Source organism: Carcharhinus amblyrhynchos, chromosome 6, assembly GCF_965287045.1.
Source record: "Carcharhinus amblyrhynchos chromosome 6, sCarAmb.v2.hapA, whole genome shotgun sequence".
Taxonomy (NCBI): Eukaryota; Metazoa; Chordata; class Chondrichthyes; order Carcharhiniformes; family Carcharhinidae; genus Carcharhinus; species Carcharhinus amblyrhynchos.
The window spans coordinates 71,923,879-71,947,224 of record NC_137329.1 but is presented as its reverse complement, the minus strand read 5'-3'; the positions used below and the strand labels follow the sequence as shown (position 1 = coordinate 71,947,224).

Below are 23,346 nucleotides of genomic sequence, written 5' to 3'. Positions count from 1 at the left end.
GTTCGTTTGAGGCTTCCAGGAAGGAGGGCGTACTCTCGCCGACCTATTGCTCAAAACGGGCATAGATCAGACAGGGGTGCACTGGAGTCAGCAATTTTACCTGCCTTCATCTTGTAGTATGTTACGTCTTGTAGGCCAATGGGCCCATGATTGTCAATTGCAAGTAGGACAGTGAGGTCAGGAAACCCAAAGTGGAGGAATGCCATAGGCAAGATTGTAAAATCCCACCAGCGTAAATGCCAGCAAGATCTCAACACGTGTTTTTCTTTAGTGTGATTATCTGACATGCCAGTTTATACTTAATTCAAGGTAAATGGCGTTAGTGCTGGTGTCAGCATCCCAGGTTAGGTACAGCACAGCATCAAGATACTTAATTCAGCCCTAACAGTGTATGTCCCAACCACAGGACAATACCTATCAACGTACTGCAATATTTTCTCCCATTTCGCACATCAGAAAGCCTTTTAATGTCCAACCGAGATTTGCAATTTGCTTTCGATAAGCGCTGAGTCAGCAGAGAGCTTCTTGCTCAGTGACCCACTCTTGGTGAATTACCCCCTCCTCACCACAAAAGTAGCAGACTTTTCCAGGGGTTTCATGTAACGCTGGTATACTTTTGAGAGCCCCTTCTAAACATTGATACAATTCCAGTGTTTTGAGTAAACACCAACATACTTCCAGATACGTTTTGCAGGATTTTCAAATCACATCGGTATTGGAAGGGCCTTGGCATCAAACATACCAGCACGTTCCAACCTTCAGAACACTTTTGTAAAGGCACAGCCTGTAGTCTATTAATGAAAGAGACCTAAATAAAATGTCATCCATTTATCTTGTATTTGAATCGCACAGTAAAATAAATAATATCAGGAAGTCAATGAATACATAAAACTTACTATTACCTATCAAAGTGTCAGTCAGACGAGACTGAAAACCAATATGTTGAGTGGGAGTTTGGGTGATGTTCAACATGGGTCCATTCACACAAGGAGCTTGGCACAGACTTGGTACGTATCCTTGTCAATCTTTACAACTGACACACCGAGAGCACTCTGCCAGGTTTCTAGCCAAATCCCAGAAGAGGTGTTTGAAAGCAGGCGACACTAACCTCTACTCACATTCTGGCACCCATTCCACATCCCTGCAATGTGCTGAGACACCAACACACTGCCACAACAACTTCCATTTATATAACTCCTAAAACAGAATGAAAAGTCCCAAGGTGCTTCACAGGCGAGTCAGAAAATATGTTATCAAGACACAGGAGGAGATATTAGGTCAGATGATCAATAGCTTGGTCAAAGGTGATGATTTTAAAGGTGTGATGGTTTTATAGGAGAAAATCGAGTTGGTGAGAGGGGGAATTGCAGAACTTGAAACCTATTCAAATGACGGCAGTGTCATAGTGGTGGAGTGGTTAAAATTGGAAGATGTATTAGAGATCAGAATTAGAGGCACACAGATACCTCAGAGGATTGTGGGCTTGCAGGAGATTACAGAGCTCAGGAGGGGAAAAGCCGAGGAGGAATTTGAAAATAATAATGAGAATTTTAAAAGTTGAGACATTGCTTGATCAGGAGCCAAAGGATTAGAGAGCACCGAGGTCAGGGGAAATGGGGTTGTCGCAAGATATGGGTAGCAGAGTTTTGGATGACCTCCAGTTTACTTAGGGTAGAATGTGGGCGCGCAGCCAGGTAAGCGTCAGAATAGGCACTGCGAGGAAAGCTTGCCACCTAGCTTATTAGGCACACTCTTTCCACAAGGGATTCATTTAGAACTAAGCTAGCAAGTTAGACATCATACGCTGGCATGCATGCACATATGCACACACGTGCACAGACATGCACACTCTAGATTAGCAAACCATACAACTTGCAATGTATTCAATAAATTGATCTGTCCACTGGGGCTGGGAACGCCTTAGGTGACAGTGCAGATTAATACATTGAATGGTCATGGCTGAAATCAATGTTCTTCACTGTTGCTCTCTCTGACTTAGCCCAACTTTAAAATTCTCATCTGTGTTTTTAAATCCCTTTATGGCCTTGCCTGCCTTTGTTCTAGAATGTCCTCCAGTCCCATATCATGCTAAAATAGCTTTGCTTCCTGAACCCTAGCCTAGAGGACCCCTGATTTCACTCACCCAGTCACCAGCAGCAGGACCTGGATACTCCTGAATTTCTTGTCCTTAGCAGTGATTTTAGTCAGTATTGGCCTTCACTTTATACACATAAGCTTCACTCTACATTGCCAGGACACTGCATTCAGCCATCGATTCAGCCAAGCAAGCACACTCGATTTCTCTGCCAGTTCCTGCAAATCACTGCCTAACTCCTCAAACCAAAACTAATCTCTGGACTCATATTACTTGCCTCGGAACATAACAGAACTGCCTGCTCTAACTTGCATAGAATGCGAGACTGGAATGCGCTCGTTCTGCAAACTAGTCCAAACAATTAGCTCTTCAACATTTTTCTCCAAATCCACACGCTACTTTAGACATAGATGGGCCAATATAAGGATAGATCATTTTTATTCATTGTCACATGAACATCACTGGCATTTATTGCCCATCCCTGACTGTCCTCGAGAAGGTGGTGGTCAGCTGCTTCTTGAACTGCCACAGTCCATGAGGTGTAGGTACCTCCACAGTGCTGTTAGCAAGGGAGTTCCAGGCTTTTGATCCAGCAACAGTAAGGAAAGGCAATATATTTCCAAGTCAGGATGGTGAGTGTCTTGGAGGGGAATCTCCAGGTGATGGTGTTCCCTTCCGTCTGCTGCCCTTGTCCTTCTAGCTGGTAGAGGTCATGGGTTACGAAGGTGTAAAGAGAAATCCCAAGTCTGAGCAATTTATTAGCAACCAATCCATTACCTAGTACACACAAAGGTATTACAGCTTTCTTGCTTCATATCAAACAGGCACCTTCAACAAATTGCTACTCTGTGCTGGTCCCAGAGACTCTCAATAATCTCACAGATTTTCCAACCAGTTTCGAAAGAAACTTTGATCCGGCCTACCACAAATTAAACAGACAGACTGACGGGAGTGAATCAAGGTCTGCAGCAGCTCACACACCAGACTAATTGCTTACAGTTCTTGTCGACCGTGACGTCATTTAAACCCTGTGTACAGCTGCCTCACAATTCCCTCCAAGCCCATTATTCCAAACCATAAATAGACCAAACTGCAATTTGTGAACAATTTGGCTGCTCTGATTGCGTGCTATTGGTCCACGTCCCAGAATCTCAGGGTGGCCACAGAGTGAATACAACACAAACGTGACAGACTGGGAATTTATTTTAAAGAGCTACACACATTTTCAGCTGATGGGTGACTCTGATGAAGCTGCATTTACTGCCTGCTACTACTAGCTTCCCTCTGAAACTGGAATTGCCCCAGAAAAGCTGAATCTTCACCCTTGAGCAATGTCAGCGGTGGTTCAGTGCTAACATTCTCACCTCACAGACAGAAGGTCGTAGGTCCTGGTGACACTCGAGGTAGGAGCACATAATCCAGACTGGAAATACTGAGGGAATGCTACACTGCTGAGAATGCTTCATTTCAACTGAGACATTAAACTAAGGATCAATTTGCACTCTTGAATGGTTTTATTATTTGAAGAGCAGAAGTGCTCCCTCACCGCCCCATCTCCCCCCAGCCAAGCCAGGTGTTCCTCACCATCTACAACAAAATAGTTGTTTTGTCACTTACCTCATTCCTCTTTGCAGGAGCAATCCAATACGATTTCACCAATGCAAACCATCTGAACTCATATCAAACATTACTTTTCTGTACTGTAATCTTGCTATTCTATACCGCAGGAGGTCTCACAACACTAGGTTAAAATCCAACAGGTTTATTTGGAATCACAAGCTTTTGGATTGCTGCTCCTTCATCAGGAGCAAAGCTCCGAAAACTTGTGATTCCACATGAACCTGTTGGACTTTAACCTAGTATTGTGAGACTTCTTACTGTGCCCATCCCAGTCCAACACTGGCATCTCCACATGTTCTATACTGAACATGATTACATAAGAACTAGATGCTGGTTACAAGGATGGTTAGACATTTCTAAGATGTCCAATATCATATGCAAGGATGATTTGAATACATGATAAATGATTATTTGCTCTTTAATCCCTAATATGTCACCATTTTAATCTTTCTTGTTTCCCCTATAACAGCACTAGCTGGTTCAATGTTCTTCTGAACCTTTCTTTCATTTTCCATAATAGCTTCATCTAATATGTTCTTTTCCTCCTCAATACTTTTATTTTTTTTTAAGGCATGTGAGCATTACTGTCCTTAAAGGTGATTGGGAGCTGCTGCCTTGAATGTCTGCACGCCACCCGGTGACACTTGCTGCTGTTAGGCATTTTCCATAATTTTGACCTAGTGATACAATTCCAAGTATAGTGCAGAGCTTGGATGGAAACTTGTTGTTGTTGTCATCCTTGTTCTTGTAGGTACACGAGTTTGAGGACCATGAAGGGGCTGTTAGAGGAGCCTTGGCAAGTTGCTGCAGCGCACCTGGTAGATCGTACACGTCACTGCCACATATTATGTGAAAAAGAGGACACTATCTGGTCCTCCGACTCATTCTCGTTCCAAGAATCTCTCAACTCTAAACCTTCTCCAGTCATCAGATTTTGAAACCCTTGTCAGATGACGATGACATCCAATACCATGAACTTTGACCCTTTACAGAGGTTGTGTCATACAAATAAAAACAAACAGCAAATAAACAAGTCACAAGGCATGTCAAACGCTCAAAGGGTGGTGAATCTCTGGAATTCTCTGCCCGTTGAAGTGGTGGAGGCTGCCTCGCTAAATATTTTTAAGAAGCAGGTTGATGGGTTCTTGATAAGAGAGGGGATTAAGGGTTATGGGGAGAGGGCGGGAAAGTGGAACTGAGCCACGACAGATCAGCCATGATCGTACTGAATGGCGGGGCAGGCTCGAAGGGCTAGATGGCCTACTCCTGCTCCTATTTCTTATGTTCTTATGTTCTTATGTTCTTATGTCCATGGGCCTCTGACAACAATTGACCAGAGGTGGAATTGGCAGAGCCTAGAAATAGGTCCAATCTGTTAAATCTCTTGCCTCATCTGAGGAACTCGCTGCCCAGATACCGAGTGCCAGGACGGAGGAGGAAACAAAAACAATTGAAGGTAGAAACAGCCAATAAAAAAAATTGAAAATTGACAAAAGAAACACTGTTTTAAGCTGAATAATTCATGTGGGGCAAGAGGTTGAGTGTTCCATCAAAGAAAGAATGAAATAAATCCTCTCTTTTCAGTTTACTATCAGATTTTAAATGTCTGTTCACTCTAATGCCCACAATTAGACACACAACAATTTTTAGAGGCCAGAAATGAATGCCCAAAACAACAAACTATTCCAACTGATTGCAAAACCTGGAACTACTGAGGCCGATTTCTAATTAGTGGTTTATGTGCTTCTCGATTATATCCTTTCAAGTCTTCATGAAACGCTATCAATGTAGGCAATTAAAAGTCCATTGATAAAATTACCTTCTTATTGACCCCTTTGTTTCCAGCTGCTCCCAGTCAGACGCCCAGAACAAGGGGTGGCGAAGGGTGCATTAATTAATAAAAATATCATTTTTTCCAGCTTGTATGTGTAACAAAATGAAACGTCACCTTGGAAAAACTACAAGATTTGATTGTTTCTTAACTGGTCGGGGAAGGGTTGAAGCACAGGTAAGGCATAGCACCTAAAAATATAAATAGGAAAGCAATGGGTGGCTTGACAGTGAATCCCTAACGGATCATTATTCGAGTAAGGAAAGGGCCATTGGATAACAATCAGCCCCGAATATAGATATGGAGTCACAACTTTCCAAGTATGTGCTGGCAGTGTGAACTACGGCAACAGCCCAGATATGGACCAGTTAGCATTGGCTGTGGAACATTTGTGGAGAGCATTTTTAAGATGTTTATTTTTCCAAAATTTTAATGACGTCAGTTTACTCCTTTGGAGAAGAACAACATGAATACCAACTAAACACAAAATACACTGGGTGCTGGAATCTGAAACAAAAGAGAAAAATGTTGGAAAATCTCAGCAGATCTGACAGTGGAGAGAGAGCAGAGCCAATGGTTCGAGTGTAAATGACCATTCGTCAGAGCTCTAACCAAGAGTCATCTAGACTCAATATGTTAACTCTACTCTCTCTAGCTGAATACCAAGCAGATAGACATGACTACAGAAAATGGTGCTGTAGGTCCATAAGAAATAAATCAGGAGTAGGCCATTCAGCCCCTCAAGCCTATTCCACCATTTAATAAGATCATAGCTGAACTAACACTCCTGCCTTCCCTCAGTAATCCTTAATTCCTCTATTAAAATCCTATTTATCTCAACATTGAAAATGCTCAAAGGACTCAGCCTCCACAGTTTCCTGGGGTAAAAAATTCCAAAGATTCAGCACTCAGGAAATTCTTCCCAAAATCTATCTTAAATAAGAACCCTCTTATTCTGCGACTCTGCCCTCTGATCCTACACTCCCAGGAGTAGGAACGTCATTCCAATGTTTACTCTGTCTAACCCCCACGAATCTTTTATATTTCAATCATATCACCTGTCAATCATCAGAACTCCAAGGAGTACAGACCTGACCTGTTTAATCTTTCCTCATATGGCAGAACCTCCATACATGGGATCATGCTAGTAAAGCTCCTCTGTGCTCCTGCCCATGATTATATATATTCCCCTAAATAAGGTGACCATAATGGTAAACACTATTCAAAATGTGGCCTCGCTAGTACCTTTACAGTTGCAACAACAACTTTTTATTTTTATACTCCAGCCTCCTTGAAACAAAAGCCAACATTTCTTTGGTTGGAAGAAGATGGACTTAAATTCATTTAACTCTTTGGAATTCACACCAAAGAGATTTGGGATTCTCCATTATCAAGTATATCCTAGATTTGGACAGACAGATTTTTCAACTCTGAAGAATTCGACAGCTATGTGGAGTGGGTGGGAAAGTGGAGTTGAGGCAGAAGATCGGCTATGGTTGCAGTGAATGGCGGAGCAAGCTCGAGGGACATGGTCATTTCTTTACTCTTTCGTGGGATATGAGAGCCACTAACAAGACCAGTATTTCTTGCCTATCCCTAATTGCTTTCGAACTGAGTAGCTTGCTCGTCCATTTCCGTGGGCAGTTAAGCAGCAACTACATTGCTGTGGGGTCTGCAGACGTATGTTGGCCAGACAGATAAGGACAGAAGATCTCCTTCCATAAAGGACATTAGCGAACTAGATGGATTTTTAATATAACATAAAAGCAAAATACTGTGGATGCTGGGATCTGAAACAAAAACTGGAAATGATGAAAATCTTAGCAGGTCTGGCAGGTTGTGAAGAGAGAGAACGGAGCCAATGCTTTGAGTCAGGATGACACTTCATCAGAGCTAAAAGCAAAGAAAATCAGGAGAGGTTTATACTGTGAAGATTAGGGGGCAGGGGTGGGGAGGAGCTGTAATTGGGCAAAGTACTTCAGAGCATGAGCTCTCCTCTCCACCTTCACCCCATTTCCATTTATTTCATTTCATTTCTCTTTTTCATCTCATTCATCCATGTTTATATCATCCTTCACACTTCCATTTTTGTACTCCTCCATTCCCAATCTCCATGAGATAGGTGGATTCTTGATTAATAAGGGGATCAAGCGTTATGGGGAAAAGCTAAGAGAATGGGGATGAAAAAAATATCAGCCATGATTGAATGATGGAGCAGACTCAATAGGCCGAATGGCCTAATTCTGCTCCTACGTCTACGTTCTGCCACTTTCTGACCCCTCCAAGGCAACTGTCTTAACCATCTGTACCTCTGTTCTGCCATTCACACATTCTGATCACTTAATGGGACACTTTTAGCACCTTTCTCAGTTTATCAAACTCATTTTACATTCCCTTTGTCCAATTACAGCAACACCCCCACCATATAAAACTCTCCTGAGTTTCTTTGCTGTTAGCTCTGACGAAGGGTCATCCAGGCTTGAAACGTTGGCTCTATTCTCTCTCCATAGATGTTATCAGACCTGCTGAGATTTTCCATGATTTTTAAACAATAGTTTCAGAGATACCATTATGGAGACTAGCTTCAAATTCCAGATTTATTTAATTCAATTTAATTTCAATAGAGAATCTGGTGAACTGGTGTGGCGACAATAATCTCTCCCTCAATGTCAACAAAACTAAGGAGATTGTCATCGACTTCAGGAAGCATAGAGAACATGCACCTGTCTACATCAATGAGGACGAAGTAGGAAGGGTCGAGAGCTTCAAGTTTTTAGGCGTCCAGATCACCAACAATTAATCCTGGTCCCCACTCCCGATACTATAGTTAAGATAACCCACCAACGTCTCTACTTTCTCAGAAGGTTAAGGAAATTTGGTATGTCAGTTACGGTTCAATTTTTACAGATGCACCATAGAAAGCACTCTTTCTGGTTGTATCGCAGCTTGGTATGGCTCCTGCTCTGCCCGAGGCCAAAAGAAACTACAAAAGATCGTGAATATAGCTCAATCCATCACGCAAACCAGCCTCCCATCCATGGGCTCTGTCTACACTTCTGCTGCCTCAGCAAAGCAGCCAGCATAGTTAAGGACCCATGCACACCAGACATTCTTTCTTCCACTTCTTCCATCAGGAAAAAGATAAAAGGTCTGAAGTCATGTACCGACTCACTCAAGAACAGCTTCTTCCCTGCTGCCATCAGCTTTCTGAATGGACCTGCTTTGCATTAAGCTGATCTTTCTCTACACCGTAGCTATGACTGTAACACCACATTCTGCACTCTCTCATTTCCTTCCCTATGAATGGTATGCTTTGACTGTTAAGGGTACAAGAAACAGTATTTTTCCACTGTATGTTAATATATGTGACAATAATAAATCAAATCAAATGCTCCCAGTTTCCACAGAGGGATTCGAACCCCATGCCCTCAGACCACTAGGCTGGGTTTTTGGATAGTGACATTACCACTACACCATTCTCCCATTACAGCTAATTCCTGCTTTTATTTCTAATGTTAAGACCAGCTTGTTGTCGTCTGCCCCAATATCTCCTTGTGTAGTGTCATCTATAAATATTTGGTAATGCGACTGTCTAGTGCCCTAAGGTATCACATTACATTGAAGATTTAAATAATGTTGTTGAGTTACAAAGATAAGGAATTAGGAGAGGATCAGTGTCAGAGGAATGAAGCATATAAATAGATCTTGGCATTAAACAAATGCAAGATGTCAGGATACCATGGTATAAGGGTTCATCTGAACAGAGAATAAAGAAATTTGATGAATGTCGAGGCATACAGCAGTGAAAATGACAGCCAGAATACCAGAAGAACTCTTATGTTCCTCTTCAAATAGTTTCATGAAATCTTTTATGCTCACCCTTGACTGGCCCAATTACTTAAATACTCTGGCTGTAAAAACAGGTCAGAGCTAGTGCTTTCTAGCGAGTAACTCACCTCCTGACTCCCCAGAGCCTGTCCACCATCTGCACGGCACCGGTCAGGAATGTGATGGTATACTCTCCGCTTGCCTGGATGAGTGCAACTCCAACAACACTCAAGAGACTCGCTACCAAAGACAGACTGCATCATTGCCCACACTTCTCCAATCTAGCACCTAAAACATTCACTCCCTTTACCATCACAGCGCTAGCAGAATGTACGAAAGAGGCAATGCAGAAACTCACCAAAGCTCCTTTGGCAGTATCTTCCAAACCCACAACCTCTACCTCTTTGAAGGACAAAGGCAGCAGACACACCTGAAGGTTCCCCTCCAAGCCATTCATTATCCTGATCTGGAACTATATCGCTGTTCCTTACTGTCACTGGGTCAAAATCTTGGAACTCCCTCCCTAACAGCATTGTGGGTGTAACTACACTTCAGCAACTGCAGCAGTCAAGAAGGTAGCTCACCATTACCTTAAGGGCAACTAGGGATGGGTAATAAATGCTAGCCTAACCAGCAAAGCCCACATCACATGAATTTTAATAATTGGTCACAAACAACCACAAAAAGAAATTAAAGAGAACACTGTTTCATGCACTACGTCATAAATGAAAATTTAAAGCACCAAGACTGTGACCTTCTAAAGGCAGTAAGAAGTCTCACAACACCAGGTTAAATTCCAACAGGTTTGTCTGTAGCAAACGCCACTAGCTTTCGGAACTGGCTGTTCCTTCATCAGGTAGTGGGAGTTCTGATCACAGACACGACATACAAAGACACAAACTCTATTTAAATGAATAATGTGAGTCTTTGCAGCTAATCAAGTCTTAAAGGTACAGACAATGTGAATGGAGAGAGCATTAAGCACAGGTTCTTCACGTGTGCGGAACTTGGCTGATAGCACACGAGGGCAGCCTCAATCGATATCCTGGGTTCATGTCACACTATGTGTGACCTTCACAACTTGTGTGGACTCAAAATCTCACTAAATTTCCTGTCTGGAATCAATACATATCTTTTTGACCTGTGCTTAAAACACTGTCCACTCACATTGTTTGTATCTTTAAGACTTGATTAACTGCAAAGACTCACATTCCAATCATTATGCATTTAAATTGAATTTGTGTCTTTGTATGACCTGTTTGTGATCAGAACTCCCACCCACCTGACGAAGGAACAGCCAGTTCCAAAAGCTAGTGGCATTTTCTACAAATAAACCTGTTGGACTTTAACCTGATATTGAGAGACTTCTTCTGTGTTTACCCCAGTCCAATGCCGGCATCTCCACATTATGATCACCTCCTAAAGGCATCAGGTATGGGAACATGACCAATTGCAAGCTCCCCTCCAAACCACTCACCATCCTGACTGGGAAATATTCAATCATCACTGGATCACAAATCCAGAATCCCCTTTGTGGATGTACCTATGCTACATGGATTGTAATGGTTCAAGAAGAGGGCTCATCACCATCTTCTCAATTTGGGATGGGCCAAAGCAGCAATACCCATATCCCAAAGAAAATTAACCCAAGGAGGTGCAGCTAGACCACAGTTTAAGGTCTCAACCAAGTGACAACAGCTTCAGTATAGCACTCCTTCAGTACTGTGCTGAAGCATCAGCATAAATGCACTCCATGCTCTGGAGTAAAAATGGAATACGAATAGGATGTAGCTGAGATTTTAGAATCATGAAAGAAGTAAGGATTGGAACTAAAGCAGCAGAGTCATTGGCACCCTTTCAGATTGGCTCAGTTGAGGCGGCAGTGGCTCAGTAGTATTGTCAGTGCACTAGTAATACAGACACCCAGAATACTGCTCTGGGGACCAGGGTTCAAATCCCGCCATGGCAGATGGTGGGATTTGAAATCAATAAATATCTGGAATTAAAAGTCAAATGATGACCATGTAGATTGTAGTAAAAAAACCCACTAATGTCCTTTAGGAAAGGAAATCTGTCATCCTTACCTGGTCTGGCCTACATCCGACTCCAGGTCCACAGCAATGTGGTGGATTTTTAGATTTCTCAAGGATGGGCAATAAATACTGGCCCAGCCAGCAACGCCCACATCCCATGAATGAATATTCTAAACACATTTTTGGAATAGCAGTCTATAAGCTCATTATTTTGGAGGAAGCACATGATTGGGCAATGAAATAGGAGATGATGATTAACAATTTGATGTTGCTTTAAAGTCGCCACCCCTCCAGGATTGGAGTGGCACAGTGGTCAGCGCTGCTGCCTTACAGTGCCAGGGACCCAGGTTCAATTCCAGCCTCAGGTTACTCTGCGGAGTTTGCACATTCTTTCCACGTCTGTATGGGTTCCCTCCCACTCTCATTAAGTTGATCTTTCTCTACACCCTAGCTATAGCTGTAACACTATGCTCTGCACCTTCTTCTTTCCTTCTTTATGTACGGTATGCTTTGTCTGCATAGTGCGCAAAAAATACTTCCCACTGTATACTAATACATATGATAATAACAAATCAAATCAAATGTGGCTAGGTGGATTGGCCATGATAAATTGTCCCTTAGTGTCCCAAGGTATATAGAGGTTAAGGGGATCGGAGGGCTAAAATACATGTGATTACAGGGGTAGGGTCAGCATAATGACTTGGGCCAGGTTAGGAGAGTGGGCAAAGAAGCGACAGGTGGAATACAAAGTGGAAAAATGTGAGGTTATGCACTTTGGATGGAGGAATGGGGATATAGACTATTTTTTAAATAGGGAATTGCTTAGGAAATCAGGAACACAAAAGGGACTTGGGAGTGATCATTCAAGATTCTCAAGGTTAATGTGCAGGTTTAGTTATGATGTGGGTATGCCGGCGTTGGACTGGCGTACAGGTTTAGTTAGGCAGACAAATGCAATGTTAGCATTCATGTCAAGAGGGCTGGAATACATGAGCAAGGATGCACTTCTGAGACTGTATAAGGCTCTAGTCAGACCCCATTTGGAGTACTGTGAGCAGTTTTGGGCCCCATGTCTAAGGGAGGATGTGCTGGCCTTGGAAAGGGCCCAGAGGCTCACAAAAATGATCCTGAGCTGTCGGATCAGGAACGGTTGAGGACTCTGTGTCTGTACTCGGAGTTTAGAAGGATGAGGGAGGGGATCTTACTGAAACTTACAGGATACTGTGATGCCTGGATAGAATGGGCATGGAGAGGATGTTTCCACTAGTTGGCAAAACTAGAACCAGGGGGCACAACCTTAAGCTAAAGGGATGATCCTTTAAAACAGATGAGAAGGAATTTCTTCAGCCAATGAGTGATGAATCTGTGGAACTCTTTGCTGCAGAAAGCTGGAAGCCAGGTCATTGAGTGTCTTTAAGACAGAGATAGATGGGTTTTTGATTAATAGGGGATCAAGGGTTATGAGGAAAAGGCAGGAAAACGGGGATAAGGAAAAAACAGCCATAATTGAATGGTGAAGCATACTCAATGGGCCGAGTGGCCTAATTCTGCTCTTATGTCTTATTGTCTTATAAGGATGGGAGAAAACCGATCAGGAGATTTAAAATGATTGGGGTTTTTTGCCAGTTTTTTGAGCATTTCTCTTCACTAACCATAAAAATATTGAAAATGGGAGGAAGGCGGCTGCTTGGCTGACAGTCAATCATAATTCAATCCTTTCCTTTGGTTTTGGAAAGCAGTCTCAAGGATGAAATTTGGCCAACTAATGGTTGGAGTGTGGGGGGAAAAAAAAGATCATGCAATGAAACCTCTAGGAATACATTTAATTGTGACTGGCAACCCCATGTTGCTTCTACTCCCTAACATAACTCGGAACTGTAAGTGGACAGGACACAGCAGTGGGTTATCGGGTAATAAGTCAAAGCTGGAGGTGAAACTCCAGGCCTAGTACACACCATGTACAGTCAAACATTAAGATAAGAGTTTGAAATAACTGCAATCCCACAATAGAGATCTGACATGACAGTACAATTAAATGTGAAGGCAGATATGGAGAAGAGCAAGAGACATCAAAATTGTGGCAAGTCATAAAAGGAATCTAACATGTCTCTGGGGAAAAAAAATCTCTCAAATTTACTGGAATTCTCAGAGAACGAAATTAACATATGTCACCTATCCAGTGGCTATCTCATTACACGAGTTCTCAGAATGTACTTTCAATATATTTCAGCATGCAAGAATTTGAAATCTAAAGACTCTTGTAATGAGGGGTTATGCCCCCAAATGCTATATAGCACAGCAAGATGAAACCTGGAACATAGAGGAAGGTAATCAGCAAACATTCAAAGCAATCTGGACGGACAATGAGTGTGCTGAGGAATAGATATATGGGCTTCCAAGGGGCTGTATATTTTCTACAGAGATGGAGCATTATCACTTTGAAACAACACTCAAAAACACAACACATAACGGGTGGAATTTTCTAAATGCTCGGGGGTGGGGGGTTCATCTGGACCCGTTGAGGGCAAGGCCCTGTCATGGGTTCTCCAACGGCAGTGGGTGTGTACAATGGGAAACTCCGTCGACAGTGATGGGGCTAGAAGAACCCCCTGCCAGCCAATGGTAGCCCTCTCCTCCTTCACAAAACATGTTGCACAGGCCAAAAACCCTGCCCAACAAATCTCTTGGACTGTAGCACCCTATTGTATGAATACTTAATGTATTGATGAAGAAAGCATGGATACAGGCCAACATTCTCCAATCTCCCTCGCCCGCGGCTGGGATTCTCCAGTTCAGAAATGGAGATTTGGCCGAGTGCCAAAATCTGTTCTCAGTGGCAGTGGTAGTGTGGCATGAGAGACTGCAGAATTCCAGTTGGAGAAAAATCAGTTATTGACCTTCCCATTAATGCAAAGTAGTAGCAACGGCCGCTGAGGTGTACTGAGTGCATCAGACAAATGGATTTGGGAATTTCTTTACCATAGCTCATTGAGAAGGTAGCACTTCAAGAATCTCTCTCATTTTGGATTTCAAAAGAACATGAATATATTGCAGAGTTCAAGGAAGAATATTAAACCTCCTTCAGAACTTGAAACCGTGAATTAAGAGGAAAACTTCAAAAAAATTGAACTCACCTTCTTTGAAGAAAGAAAATTGAGAGCAGATGTAATTCTTGCCTGAGTGCTGTTGATCCATAGATAAGACAGACAGAAGTGGATTATTACACTTGAACTGTGATCACAGGAACCGAGGACACAGGAGTTTGCCAGTCTTGAGAACTTATTTTTGCAATAGATTGCAGAATGATACAGCACGTACATTCAGCCCATTGCATCTCTGTCAGCTTTTTGAACAGAGTGAGTTTGAGTTATTAAACTATTGTACGCTAACACATACTGTTGTTTAATAATTTTAAGCTAAATGTACTCCCCGGAATTGACCCAGAGTGCGCACACAGCAAGATCCTTGTTTAGGCATCAGGATTTCTTGTGTCAGGCCATTAGGGTCTCCAGCTCTGTAGGATACTGAAACCTAATCTGGGTTCGAGGTAGGCTGATTTTTGTTTTGGGCCCCTTTACAGCGAGCAGTTTAAAGGTTAAGCTTTGTTTTGGACAAAGGGGTTTGAAATAGATTGACAACTGTCAGCAGTAAATAAAATCATGAATAACACATCGTACACAGAGGAAGCAACAAAGTTAATGCAAAACATACAAAGAAAAAGACAGAAATGTGAGGAGAAGAAAAAATGAAAGAATAATGACAGAGGAAATTTGGAGGGATGTTGAGGACTGGAAAGAGGCCATTGAGTTCCAAGTCTTCTCCACCTTTCCATTAGATCACAGTTGATCTGATCTCAACTCTTTTTACACTACTTTATGTCCCTTTACCTAATAAAAATCCAATAATTTCAGTCTTCAAAGCTCCAAATGAGCCCCAGTATCCACAGCCACATGGGTAGAGTTTCAGCTTTTCAGCTACACTTTCATGTGGAAAGGGTACTCCCCACTTACCCTCCTGAATGACCTGACTCCAATGTTTAAGATCATGAGATTCTCTATATTCCTTATGGAGAGATACTGTTAAATGTCAATCTGATGGTTGTAAGTATTAATAGTAAAAAGTCTGACAACACCAACATCCACATCATGTAAATATTAAACCAGAAGATGAGTGAGACACTCCAGGCAAGGTGATGACTAACAAGGGAACTAGAGAATAGCTTATACCAATTCCATGGGTCAAAAACAGAAAAACAATAATGGTTCCAATTGGGAGAGAACACCAAGAACTGGGGGGTTTACTCTGGATAGTACATGTCTTGTGTTTGCAGCTTCGATAAAAGAGGGGGACTCTCTCCTCTGATTACTTACAATTAAATAAGCTTGTTCTTTTAAGATAATGTCTCAGTTCACCGGTATTTTCCTGCATTTTCGCCATATGCCCAGATACTATTGCCTAAGAAAAATCTGACCAATTCCGTTCTATAAAGTTCCAATTATCCCAGAATTCATATAGCCTCTTTGGCCAGCTACAGCTAGTGTGTGTTGGGTGGAGGGACTGAATGTTTAAAGGGCTGGATAAAGGGGTATGGGCAATCAAGTGGGCTGCTTTGTCTTTGACACTATCAAGCTTCTTGGCTAAATAAAATTATCACCATTCACAAAGTGGGAGATCAACGAATAAGAAACAAAATAAGAGACGAAACGTGGGAGAGAATTGGTGGGGGACAGGGCTGAAGCACAACCTGACAGGAAGGAGTGACAAAATGGAGGGAAAAATATAGGCAAGTAATGAAACAAGAGAACAGAGGACAAAATAAAAATAGGCTGACCAAAACTTAACCTGAATGTCATTTGCTCGGTAAGCGTGGACAAAATGCAGATTAACTCGAGCCAAATGGTCTACAACACAAGTAAATCTAAACACAGTTCTGGAAGAACAAGTATTTTTAGTAAAAGTAACAGCAGCACGCATAATCTTGAACATTGTCGATATTCGAGGAGGAAATGACTTATCAATCTAGTGGCAGTACATTGGGTTCCCATCAATACATTGAGGGACAGGCAGTAATATTCCTGAAGTATAATTTTATTCCCCAATCTTCTGCTGCAGGTTTTTTTTTTAAATTGGTAAATACGGAACTGTTGAGTGACATATTGGCACAGTTTGTAACCTCCTCACTTGAGCCTGAAAGTTGTAGGTTCAAGTTCTACTGCAGACTTAAGCATACCTAAGTTGGCATTTGTGTGTTGGAGGAAACTTTTTTTTTAAAAAACACGCAAAAACTAGGAACGGGCATAGGCAATTAAACCTGTTGGATCTGCTCCGCCATTCATTATGATCTTGGCTAATCTCATCTAGGCCTCATCTCCACTTTCCTGCCTGCTCCCCATAACCCTTCAACCCTCTACTTACTAAAAATCTATCCAAATTCTCCTTAGATTTGTTTAATGTTGTTTAGTGAGAAATCAAAGGTCAATGAATATATATGGAAATAACAAAATATAATGACTGGGTCCCAGCAAAAATTATGACTGCAGTGTGTTTTTTCAGCAAACTCCAATGTTAGAAGGGAAACAATGGGATACCCTACTTTGTATAAAAGGCAGAGGCAGGAAAATCATACTGCCAGCTAGGAAACGGAAAACATCACTTGGACGTGCTTAGTGGAATAGATCATCCAGTACTCATTTACTAAGAGTTAAGGAAACACAAGAATTGTAAATTGCTAACTTTAGAACCATTGGCCTGTCAAATCTGCACTGACTCTCTGAAACAGCATTCCTCCACCACCACCACCCCACCCCCCGCCCCACGTGCGAGGCAGCAGTGCTAACCACTCTACCACCGTTGAACACACTGAGACTTTTGCTTCATTACTAAAGAACTATTTTTCTTTAAAACAAAAAAGAAAACTACATTTGATGGTCTAACGAACACCCGAGGCATCAGAAAGAACTAAGCAGATCAGGCCTGCAAACCTCTGAATAATATTGCTTGAAAGTCCAGTAATGGCTTGTAAGAGATAGCAGAATATTGGGATACCAATATAAGTGTACAGATGTGATCAGTTATTCTGCCACGCAGAAAAACACAGCGAAGCTTGCTGACAAACGGCTCCCAGACACAGGATAACAGCATAACATGAAACGCGAACGTGGGCAGTGGAGTGAGATGACATTTTAAATCATCATGGCATCAACACATACTCTGCACAGAAACTAACTTTCAAATGATCAGGATAGAATTAAATGGTCAGAGGGAGTAAAATTATATTTTAGACATACAATTGTGGCTTAGGGAGAAATAACACTTAGCAGGAGCTATTTACAAGATGGATACAGACCAAAGGGAGAGCTGGAGAATCTTTTAAGTCTTTGCAGGATCTATTGTTCAAACCCTAAGTACTTACAACATGCCAATAATTTAGAATCATCAGCACTCTTGCAAAAGAATAAAGGGTGCTAGTGAATGAGATAATCTGCAGGTGGGGAATATTAAACCCAATTGATAATAAATAACCAGGAATCAGATTTTACCGGTTAAGATTTTAACTACAACATAAAATTGCCATGAATACAAATTCCATGCTTCCCACCACCGAGGGAAAAGGGAATCCAACTTTAAAAAAATGAAGTTCCACAAGTGCTATGCAGATCACTCCACTTTTGGGCGAGAGTGTGGTTAAAAATAAACAAGGGAGATGTGGAATGAGTGAAGATGATGTTACCCTGCAATAACGGAAGCCATTGAGAATGATTTAACGGTAGCTCACACCCTTGGGATTTTGCACAAATGTGTTACCAATGGAATTTTCCAAGTGATATTTACCCTGTCAGTAAATCAAATGCCAAAAGGCTTGAGCAGCAGTAACATTTTTTATTCACTCATGGGACATTGGTGTCGCTGGCTGAGCCAGCACTTATTGGCCTTCCCTACTTGCCCTTGAGATGGTGGTGGTGAGCAGCCTTCTTGATCCACTGCAGTCCACATGCTATGAGATGTTTTACCACAAAGTGGCATAACAAATAGTCAAGGGTTTTGTAGAAGGACTACTGAAAAAGACAGTGATGAATATTGGCCTCCCCAGAATGCATAGCATTATGAAGTGAACACAAGTGATAATAGTATAGAGCATGTGAGAAGGAGACAAGGATTGGGAAACAGGAGCAGGAACTAAACTCACAGCAGGAACTAAAATAAGTCCTGTGGTTTGAAATGGGATAGATATAGAATTTAGATGTTAACGTAAGAAGTCTGAGGGAAAAACGCAGGGAATTTTGAATCTTGAGGAGGCACCAATCAAATAATAGCAAGAGGTGCTAAAGTCAAAAACAGATTTGGTGTAGAATTCCCAGAAAGTTCAAAGCAAACTTAATAAGATAATTAATAAAATAGTCTGCCTATATCATGTTACCAGCATTTTGTTTTAATGTTTTTGCCCATATAATCCCTGTAGAAATCAAAATGTAACCCAACTCTACTGAATCTAATTTTACCCCATCTCACAGTGGAAGGCCCACCATTGAAAGTAATAGTAATTCCCAGGAACACCTTGTTCCGATGCAACAAGATAACACTGAAAACTCAAAAAGTAAATGAGATCACCAGTGGTAGGTTGGAGTTGATAACACTAGTCACCAAGTTCAGGCAGGAATGGTATCAGTGGTATTGGTAAGTGCTCAGTGCCTCTCCTGACAGCCCAAATTACATATTATCTGCAGTGCTTGACATTCAATCTTGCCAGTTCTAGGTTGGTGTTAGTGAGAGGTTAAATGAAGTTTCTCACTCTCAAGGAAGGAAGCCTGTTAGACATTATATATGTATTAACAATATTGGTAATGTGTATATGCGCGCACACACACACACACACACAATATATAAATAACATACATATGCAATATGTATAAGTTAAATCACATACACAACGTATAAATATAAGAAGTGCACTATATATATGCATATTATACACACACCAGCATGAAATATGGAAAGGAAGTTAGTGCTGCAGCTTTCAGTTCGAGAAACAAATCAGTGGAATGATTATTTGATGACAATGACAACATACCCAGCTGGGAAATGAGCCTAGATCATTCAAGGCCTATTGAGCAGGTACTTAAAGCAACAGCCATATTACAAATCTGTGTTGGACTTTTCATCCAACCTTGCTTAAATCAGAACTCTGCTACGCGTGTGGAAGTGAAACAGAAATTACTTTGGTGAACATCATGGTTCAACAGTTTAACAAGAAATAAAAACAGTTCAAAAGGTGTGCAAATTAGGTGGATTGCCCCTTAGCAGTCCAATGTGTGTGCCTTAGATGGATTAACCACGGGAAAAGTGTGGGGCTGCGGGAAGGTGGAGGCTGCCTCACTAAATATTTTTAAAGACGCGGGTTGATGGGTTTTTGATGAGAGGGGATTAAGGGTTATGGGGAGAGGGCGGGAAAGTGGAACTGAGCCACGACAGATCAGCCATGATCTTATTGAATGGCGGGACAGGCTCAAAGGGCTAGATGGCCTACTCCTGCTCCTATTTCTTATGTTCTTATGTTCTTAATAGGGCCTGGGCAGACTCGATGGGCCGAGTGGATACAGCACGACGGATCAAATACTATTGCAAACTAATCCATCAGAATTGACTTCACCCAATATGCAGGGACATTGGACTCAATGGCTATGGAAGGAGTGATCATGATATGGTGGATCATACTGATAATCAGCCATCTAATCTTTTCAATACCTGCCCCACTATTGTATAAAAGGAAAACAATGCATGTGAAGATAGGAAACAAAGAAGGGGTGGATACCTAAATAAGTTACTGATGTGGCCTTTTCGTCCTCTATATGCTGAGAATCCTGCCTTCATGCCATTTGACTGCTGTTAGCTCCTGGAGTCTTCATATTGGGGAAGATGCTGTCAATGTGGTAGTGACAGGTAACCCCCTTCACAATGGTAACCGTGACTCTGTGGGTTTTTTTTATTCTTTAAAATGCTGCAAAGTCTCCTGCCTATACGTCCCATCTGGTGAGGTTGCTGGTCTCCCTGGGGACGGTGTGTTCTAAACAACGTGTTCACAGTACGAGTCCATGAACAGAAAATGAGAGGTATGGTCAGTGAATCTGTTCTTTCGGTGATATTGGTCAAGTGAGGAACGTAGGGCATGAGCCTTAGCAAATCTACTTGCCCTTCCACCCAGAGTGTTACAGGATCTTTTATGCCCACCTCAACAGGTAAGACTTGGACTAGATTTAACATCTCACTGGAAAGACAGCAGCAATAAAATGCTTTGGCAATACCACACCTGAAGTGCCAAACCCAAAAGTTTCCAAATGGAGGCGAGAGTGGATCAAACTCCAGCAGGCAGATATTTCCATGTTTAATTAGGAAAAAAAAAAATCAGCAATGTAGGCATTTCCTCCCCTTGCTCTGGTATACTATCAGGGGATGCATACTGACAAAGGACAGCCTCTTGACTAATCGACCTTTCCTGATGAATCCAACTTGATCTCAAAATATCGAGTATAATGATGATGATCCCTCAACTAACGTTCACTTTCGAGTCCTGGGACTGCGACATGGAGCTAAGACACCTTTGCAATTACTGAACCTTGTTGGCCTTGTTTGGGGAAGTCTGTATTGAGGTGTAGTTGGGCTTGGGGCTGTGCCAGGGGTGGTCACAGTGTAGCAATGTGCGGGATGTCCACTTATCATAATCCTGGACCAGGCTCTCCGAAATTGTCAGCAGAGCTTGTAAACCCTTATTCTCCCCACCTCCCCCAGAGTCTCAGTTGCCCAATATGACAGATCTGATGTCCATGGAAAAAGTGATCATGACATGGTTGATAATCAGCCCAATAATCTTTCAGACACTTTCCCCACTATTCCCAAAAGGGAAAAGGTGTGTGCAGATTAAAAACTGAGACTTGAGGTTACATCCTAAAGTGGGCCAACAGTGCGCCTGCAGTCAATTGTGATATAAAAGCAGTGTCATGCTGACCTCCCGAGTCCACTCTCTATCGAATACAAACCCAAACCATCTGTCATCAGCCAAGCAGTTTTATTGGCATTACACATTCAGCTGGAAGGAACCATTGCAAATAATGTGCTGTTCAGTCACTACTGTAGATTCCCTGGTGTTCTATGAAACAAACTCCATGTTGAGAGAGATTGGGTAAACTGGGGTTGTTCTCCCTGGAAAGACTGAGAATAAGAGGAAACCTAATAGAGGTGTATAAACTTATGAAGGGTATAGATAGGGTGAACGGTGGGAAGCTTTTTCCCAGGTCGGAGGTGACGATCACGAGGGGTCAGAGGTTCGAAGTGAGAGGAGCAAGGTTTAACTCAGATGTTTTTTTTTACACAGAGGGTGGTGGAGGCCTGGAACGCACTGTCAAGTAGGGTGGTGGAGGCGGACACGCTGGGATCGTTTAAGACGTATCTTGATAGTCACATGAGCAGACTGGGAATGGAGGGATATAAACGAATGGTCTACTTGGGCCAATGAGCAGTGCAGGCTTGGAGGGCCGAAGAGCCTGTTTCCTGTGCTGTATTACTCTTTGTTCTTTTGTTTGTTAAAAAGCGTCTCCCCCCCATCGCTTCCTGCCACCTCCCCAACCACCTGTATGCAAATTAAGTGCAAGAGGTAGTTGATAGAGACTGAGTATAATATTGAGCATGCTATTCTGTTAAAGAATGGACTAAAATGAAGCAAACTGACTACACTTTCACCAGTTTGTTAAATAAAGAACGACTTTCACCTCTTGGCACCTGGTCACCAAGTTGTCAACTTCAGGCTGGCAGGTGGGCACAGACACAGGACTACTGCACATGACTGTCATGGCACAGGGTTTTATTGAGGCCACATCTGCAGCACTATGCACAGTCCTGGTCTCCACATTTAAGAATGGAGAACCTGGAAATGGAGGCGGTACAGCGAAGGCTCATTAGATTGGTCCCTGGGATGAGGGGATTGTTCTGTGAAACACAGTCTTTCATTCTCTGGAATTTAAAAGAATGATAGGTGATCTCAGTGAAACATCTGAAAGGAATTGATAGATCAGGCACACAGATAGCTTCCGCTGGTCAGGGAATCTAAAACACAGGGCACAGTCTCAGGTTACGGTGCTAATTATTCAGTACTGATGAGGAGCATTTTCTTTACTCAAAGGTTGTGAATCTTTTAAATTCTCTACACCAGAGGATTGTGGATGCTCCATTGTTAAATATACTTAAAGTTAGATAGACAGATTTTTGGGTTCCCATGGGCAATTAAGGGAGATGGAGAGCGTGCAAGAAAATGGAGTCGAAGCCCAATCAGCATTGAAAGGTGGAGCAGTAATTGAGGGGCCATACTGTCTACTGCCATTCCCATTTCTTATGTAATAGCTAGTCAGCAAAACATTACCACCTTTTTCCATTTTCGGTCTTGTCTATTACAATGGAAATGAAACTCGAGATGTGTCAAACAGGCTATCATTTGTTTCACACTGTCAAAGTCAACATCCACCTCAGGGTAGCAATCCCTCAATGACCAGTCAGCAGCAACAACTATTTATTGCAGCATCTCTAATACAGATAACAGAGGGTGGGGAGAGGATGAGATAAAACAAAGCAAATATAAATTAAAGTAACAAAAGAGAGCCACGCCCAGGTAGGAGTGAGGGGAGGAGACCAAAAGCTTATCAAAAAAGATGAGGTTTGAACAAGATTGTAAGAGGTCCTGTGAAAAGTAGCCACGGTGAAGACCAAGTCAGAGGACTGAACGGGATTCAGAAATTGGCAGAGATTGTGGTGGTAGGGACAAGGAGAAGTTGTAGAAGACCTGAAAAAAAAAGGTAGAATAACATATCTTTTCCCATTTACTTTTTCATAGGATATGGGCATTGCTGGCAAGGCCCACCCCCAATTTCCCTTGAACTGAATGGCTTATTAGGCCA

General features: G+C 42.1%; 1 protein-coding gene across 4 annotated transcripts in view; it reads right to left on the bottom strand.

The window, feature by feature from the left end:
* The window catches only part of LOC145344001 (xylosyl- and glucuronyltransferase LARGE1), a 448,675-nt gene that overhangs the window by 352,431 nt on the left and 72,898 nt on the right, over positions 1-23,346 (bottom strand). The window contains exon 1 of one of the 4 annotated variants that reach the window (XM_080190640.1): positions 2,144-2,271. The exons of the other annotated variants lie outside the window; for them this stretch is intronic. The gene's annotated coding sequence lies outside the window, so the exon portion shown is untranslated. Of the gene's footprint in view, positions 1-2,143; positions 2,272-23,346 lie in introns of those variants that run through there. 4 annotated transcript variants of the gene reach the window in all.